Source organism: Anopheles gambiae (genome assembly GCF_943734735.2).
Source record: "Anopheles gambiae chromosome X unlocalized genomic scaffold, idAnoGambNW_F1_1 X_unloc_73, whole genome shotgun sequence".
NCBI classification, from domain to species: domain Eukaryota; kingdom Metazoa; phylum Arthropoda; class Insecta; order Diptera; family Culicidae; genus Anopheles; species Anopheles gambiae.
In genome coordinates, this window is record NW_026902685.1 from 15,001 (window position 1) to 22,500 (window position 7,500).

The window sequence follows — 7,500 nt, forward strand, 5'->3', positions numbered from 1 at the left end:
GATTGGCGTACGGGTCATGTATGGTGCACTTGCTTCAGTTGAAGGGATGTACTAGTACAGTTATATTAATTGTTTATTTCACGATCTGGTCTTTTGGCTGGATCGCGAAAAAAACGCTAAGTCCCAAATCTTGAACTCGAGAGGAGAGCGCTGATGACAACCTTTTGGACTGGAGCTCCCTAGAATTCGGCCTTTTCCTACTTTAAAGGGATGCACTGTTGTATGTATTGTTTATTCACGATCTGGTCGTTGGATTGGATCGTGAAAAAAAAAAAAACGCTAAGTCCCAGATCCGGAACTCGACAGGAAAGCGCTGATGGCAAACATTTTGACTAGAAGTCCCTAGAAATCGGCTTTTTCCTTATTGGCATTATGTGGCACGTTTATTGTGGCTAGAACATTAATTATCCACCAAATGGCACCAACGCTTGGCGAAAGTCTCGAAACACTCCTATCCCGACGCACCAGCAACCGCAACACGATGCAAAATAAATTGCACGAGCTACTGATACTTGTACCATGCACGGTACACGGTACCAAAATATACCCCTGAAAGTGTGCAATTTGGTGCTATTCTAGGAAATTTGTTTGGGGAAGCCTAGCTACGCGTGTCGCACGTTGCATGGTCGTCGATCAGAGGCATGCAAAAGCACCTATCTAGGGGAATTACTTTACGTTCTAGTAGCAAGTTCGATTTTCCGGTCTAGCACGGCAGTACGCCTGCATGCATACACTCCATGTACCAAAAATGTATCAACCTAGGCGTTGCTCAGTAGCTTTTGGCGGCACATGTAAAAAGTACTCGAGTTCAGATTCTTGGAACTTTGCGTATTGTTCAAAACTTATAACGAAAACTAAATTATAAATGGGTAAAAGGCTAGGCGTTTCTCAGTAGCTTTTGGCGCCACGTGGCAAAAGTATTCGAGTTCAGATTTCTGGGACTTAGCGTATTTTTCAAACCTGATAATGAAAATTGAAGTACAAATGGGGCATAAGCTAGGCGTTGCCCAGTAACTTTTTTCGCCACATGGAGGAAGTAGTCGAGCTCCAATTTCTGGGACGTAGCGTATTTTTCAATCATAATAAACCAAATCAAACATAAAAATCATGAAACTTACACCACGTCCCTAGGTTGTGCACAAAACGTAACGATAAAGTGCCGGCGAGGTTAGAGGTGCACCAAAATTGTGTACCGATTAGGAAAAGTACTCTATGTTGCTATGACTTGGGTAAAAAGTGTTGATTAACTGCTGGTTACGATAGACAGTTGCTTATCGTACACATCGCAAACGAACACCCCTTAGTGAGCAGTAGCAGAAGTCGATGGAACAAAGCGAATGCATTACAAACTGATCAAGTAAAATAAGGAACGCTACGTACTAGGACTTCTTTCCAAGAATGGTGTCCGCGACGGGAGGGCAAGCGTCCTTCCCAGGTTTCCCTAGTAAACCTTGTATGGTAAACATACCCAAGCGTGTCCGTAAGCACGTAACGATAGTCACGAACGAGCACATACCTAGGGAAAGTACTCTACGTACTAGGACTTCTGTCCAAGAATGGTGTCCGCGACGGTCGGGCACTGTGACGCAATTACCAAATCCTAGAATCGTACAAGCAGTGTGTACAAACATAAACATTAACGCGTTCGCTCGGGCTGCGCCGTCCGTGTTGAACACAAATGCGGGTGATTATATGAGTGGATGGACAAAAACATGCGTGGCGAAGACAATTTTCTGCACGATGTGCACATAGCTCATTTCGTCGTCCCGGGCGAATGGAAAAACACAAAAATCTCGAGTATCTTTCTAGGTTTCTGTTATAAAAGGGCAGGCCAAAAGGTGACCGGTTGAGATGAGCATTTTAAGCATGCAAGCACTTAATTGCAACTTTTCCTACAAAAACTAGGTACGTACACGTAGATTGTATCAACATGGACATCCATGATTGCGTACGCCCGGGCTGCGCCCTCCGTGTTGTACTTTCCCTGATTGGTACACAATTTTGGTGCAAGTGTACCAACATCGACATCTATGAACGCGTACGCTCGAGCTGCACCCTCCGTCTTGTACTTTCCCTGATCGGTACACAGTTTTGGTGCACGGCTATCCCGAAAGGCAACTTGTACCAACATCGACATCCATGAACGCGTACGTAGCGTACTTTCCCTGATCGGTACACAATGTTGGTGCACGGCATAGGAAATGGGCTTAAAATGGTCAAACTCAATCCATTTCCACTAAAGATAGTCAATAACAGCTGTGCCGATGAAGTAGGGCACGATGCAAGTCAATGTTATTTAATGAATTACATGTTCACCATACATTTCAGTACAAAATTGCTCGGTCAGACCTACAAAGTGCTATATCTCGAATACTAAACGTCGCAGATGGGTGTCGTAGAACAATTTTAAGTTCGTCTAACGATTCTACATCCGATTCTGGATAGTGGTTTTTCGACCACTTTTCAACATTTTGTGACACCCCGAACCTAGGGGCAGCTCCCTAGCTTTTTTCAAAAATGTGCACCGAACGGGCCAGAGAGCTCGAGTAGTCGAAAATTTTTTTTTTTGCTAAAACCCCTCAAAACGTGTCAGGAACGCACCCTAGATGATGAAAAGTGCAACCAGAATGTCAATCGACAACATGCCCGGGGGTACAAATTTGCTCTACGCGTCCCTAGGTAGGGTACTTTTTCATACAAACATCAAAGTGTACGGTGCACACAGTGCGCGGAACAAAAATTGCTCGGTCAGACCTAGGACGGGCCATATCTCGAATACTAAACGTCGCAGATGGGTGTCGTAGAACAATTTTAAGTTCGTCTAACGATTCTACATCCGATTCTGGATAGTGGTTTTTCGACCACTTTTCAACATTTTGTGACACCCCGAACCTAGGGGCAGCTCCCTAGCTTTTTTCAAAAATGTGCACCGAACGGGCCAGAGAGCTCGAGTAGTCGAAAATTTTTTTTTTGCTAAAACCCCTCAAAACGTGTCAGGAACGCACCCTAGATGATGAAAAGTGCAACCAGAATGTCAATCGACAACATGCCCGGGGGTACAAATTTGCTCTACGCGTCCCTAGGTAGGGTACTTTTTCATACAAACATCAAAGTGTACGGTGCACAAAGTGCGCGGAACAAAAATTGCTCGGTCAGACCTAGGACGGGCCATATCTCGAATACTAAACGTCGCAGATGGGTGTCGTAGAACAATTTTAAGTTCGTCTAACGATTCTACATCCGATTCTGGATAGTGGTTTTTCGACCACTTTTCAACATTTTGTGACACCCCGAACCTAGGGGCAGCTCCCTAGCTTTTTTCAAAAATGTGCACCGAACGGGCCAGAGAGCTCGAGTAGTCGAAAATTTTTTTTTTGCTAAAACCCCTCAAAACGTGTCAGGAACGCCCCTAGATGATGAAAAGTGCAACCAGAATGTCAATCGACAACATGCCCGGGGGTACAAATTTGCTCTACGCGTCCCTAGGTAGGGTACTTTTTCATACAAACATCAAAGTGTACGGTGCACAAAGTGCGCGGAACAAAAATTGCTCGGTCAGACCTAGGACGGGCCATATCTCGAATACTAAACGTCGCAGATGGGTGTCGTAGAACAATTTTAAGTTCGTCTAACGATTCTACATCCGATTCTGGATAGTGGTTTTTCGACCACTTTTCAACATTTTGTGACACCCCGAACCTAGGGGCAGCTCCCTAGCTTTTTTCAAAAATGTGCACCGAACGGGCCAGAGAGCTCGAGTAGTCGAAAATTTTTTTTTTGCTAAAACCCCTCAAAACGTGTCAGGAACGCACCCTAGATGATGAAAAGTGCAACCAGAACGTCAATCGACAACATGCCCGGGGGTACAAATTTGCTCTACGCGTCCCTAGGTAGGGTACTTTTTCATACAAACATCAAAGTGTACGGTGCACAAAGTGCGCGGAACAAAAATTGCTCGGTCAGACCTAGGACGGGCCATATCTCGAATACTAAACGTCGCAGATGGGTGTCGTAGAACAATTTTAAGTTCGTCTAACGATTCTACATCCGATTCTGGATAGTGGTTTTTCGACCACTTTTCAACATTTTGTGACACCCCGAACCTAGGGGCAGCTCCCTAGCTTTTTTCAAAAATGTGCACCGAACGGGCCAGAGAGCTCGAGTAGTCGAAAAATTTTTTTTTGCTAAAACCCCTAAAAACGTGTCAGGAACGCACCCTAGATGATGAAAAGTGCAACCAGAATGTCAATCGACAACATTCCCGGGGGTACAAATTTGCTCTACGCGTCCCTAGGTAGGGTACTTTTTCATACAAACATCAAAGTGTACGGTGCACACAGTGCGCGGAACAAAAATTGCTCGGTCAGACCTAGGACGGGCCATATCTCGAATACTAAACGTCGCAGATGGGTGTCGTAGAACAATTTTAAGTTCGTCTAACGATTCTACATCCGATTCTGGATAGTGGTTTTTCGACCACTTTTCAACATTTTGTGACACCCCGAACCTAGGGGCAGCTCCCTAGCTTTTTTCAAAAATGTGCACCGAACGGGCCAGAGAGCTCGAGTAGTCGAAAATTTTTTTTTTGCTAAAACCCCTCAAAACGTGTCAGGAACGCACCCTAGATGATGAAAAGTGCAACCAGAACGTCAATCGACAACATGCCCGGGGGTACAAATTTGCTCTACGCGTCCCTAGGTAGGGTACTTTTTCATACAAACATCAAAGTGTACGGTGCACAAAGTGCGCGGAACAAAAATTGCTCGGTCAGACCTAGGACGGGCCATATCTCGAATACTAAACGTCGCAGATGGGTGTCGTAGAACAATTTTAAGTTCGTCTAACGATTCTACATCCGATTCTGGATAGTGGTTTTTCGACCACTTTTCAACATTTTGTGACACCCCGAACCTAGGGGCAGCTCCCTAGCTTTTTTCAAAAATGTGCACCGAACGGGCCAGAGAGCTCGAGTAGTCGAAAAATTTTTTTTTTGCTAAAACCCCTCAAAACGTGTCAGGAACGCACCCTAGATGATGAAAAGTGCAACCAGAATGTCAATCGACAACATTCCCGGGGGTACAAATTTGCTCTACGCGTCCCTAGGTAGGGTACTTTTTCATACAAACATCAAAGTGTACGGTGCACACAGTGCGCGGAACAAAAATTGCTCGGTCAGACCTAGGACGGGCCATATCTCGAATACTAAACGTCGCAGATGGGTGTCGTAGAACAATTTTAAGTTCGTCTAACGATTCTACATCCGATTCTGGATAGTGGTTTTTCGACCACTTTTCAACATTTTGTGACACCCCGAACCTAGGGGCAGCTCCCTAGCTTTTTTCAAAAATGTGCACCGAACGGGCCAGAGAGCTCGAGTAGTCGAAAATTTTTTTTTTGCTAAAACCCCTCAAAACGTGTCAGGAACGCACCCTAGATGATGAAAAGTGCAACCAGAACGTCAATCGACAACATGCCCGGGGGTACAAATTTGCTCTACGCGTCCCTAGGTAGGGTACTTTTTCATACAAACATCAAAGTGTACGGTGCACAAAGTGCGCGGAACAAAAATTGCTCGGTCAGACCTAGGACGGGCCATATCTCGAATACTAAACGTCGCAGATGGGTGTCGTAGAACAATTTTAAGTTCGTCTAACGATTCTACATCCGATTCTGGATAGTGGTTTTTCGACCACTTTTCAACATTTTGTGACGCCCCGAACCTAGGGGCAGCTCCCTAGCTTTTTTCAAAAATGTGCACCGAACGGGCCAGAGAGCTCGAGTAGGCGAAAAATTTTTTTTTCCTAAAACCCCTCAAAACGTGTCAGGAACGCACCCTAGATGATGAAAAGTGCAACCAGAACGTCAAACGACAACTTTGTTGGGGGTACCCTTTTTACTCTACGGGCCACTAGCTTAGGCGCGCCAACAGCGCTTTCCTCTCGGGTTCCCATTTTTTGCCCTCCTGGGATTATGATCATTTACTCATTGCCTACTATAGGGAAGGTACCTTGCTCCGAGGTCAAAAATGAAGATTTCACCAAATCGTAGTTTTAACCTCTATTTAGTCGTAGGAGCATGGTTTGCAGTGTCCGTGGGTCATATAAGCCCCCGTTTGGGTCATACGTCCCCTCCCCGATGAAAATCGTCATATGACTATAGGCCGAACTTATGAAGCAAAAGTGGTGTCTGGTGAGTTCTGCCGATGATCTTAACCTATGATTTTGAGTTTCCACTCTTTCAAAACGTTTCCTGGAGCAGTACATCACGGGTCTACGGACCCAAAGACTTCGTTGCGATGGTTTCAAGCATAAAAGTTGTAACAGTTAAGGGTTTTTAATACGCGTATATTATATCATTGCTTGAAACTAAGCTTCGTTGTCTTTAAACTCTGCAAGACCAATCGAACTTCTTAGGGAAACTCGAAGCATTCACGCTAAGCTGGTGGTGCAGGGCACATAGCGTGATGAAACCGGGTTTCCCTAACCAATGTGGCATATTTTTTCCCTGAGAGTGAAGCTCAGACCCACGTAGGGGAGAGCGAAGTGGAACTTTAATGTTCAATGCAGCAAATGTTCGCCATGCGGATAAACAAGTTGGAATAGTTCAATGTAGTGTAATGCAAACACGAATCGCAAATAACGATACGGGACCCAGAAGCAATTCTGCGGATCCCTCGGGGAGTGGTGAGTTGATATAAATTAGAGGTGAAAGTCCAAGTTGTTCGAGCTCCGGCTCGGCAGCCGATACGAGGTTCCTGTTGAGCTTGTTTGTACATCGCGCAGAGGCGCCGTTCGGTTCTAGCAATGATTCCCGCCACCATGTTCCATGCGTGCAGAGATCCGTTAGAGCTCGTTCAATGTGTCCCGCCGTGATTACGAAAAAGTCCAACAGTTGACTTAGTTGGGTGTGCGTCAAGTAATCGCGCAGAGATGCCGATCGGTTCCTAGCAATGTTTCCCGTCACAAGGTGGTATTGGCACCTGTGCAGAGTGGCCGTTAGCAATGTCTCCCGTATCACGGTGGTGTACCATCACTAGTGCAGAGTGACCGCTAGCAATGTCTCCCGTCACAAGGTGGTAGCCCAGAAGTGCAGAGAAGCCGCTGTAGCAAAGTCTCCCGTATCACGTTGGAGTTCTTCCACTAGTGCAGAGAGATCGCTGAACCGTTCAATGTGTCCCGTCGTGGTGTGCTTGTACCGAGCACGTAGGATGCACCTTGCTTTGTTGGTTTGGGATAGGAGTGGTCGCGCAACTGCCTCCACGCCGCAGAGTGCCAGTTCGGATTGAAGGTCAACTTTAGCCGTTCAATGCATCAGTCGGTGGGTGTTCAGATGGCATCACAACTTCCCCTAGGTGCTCAAGTTGGCTGGGTTGTAAAACATGTACACATGCGCAGAGTATCGTGCGTACTAGCAAAGTCTCCCGTCACGGTGGTTACGAATGAGTTCCATGCAGTGCAGAGAGATCGTTAGTGCGTGCAATGTACCAGTCGATGTGTCGTA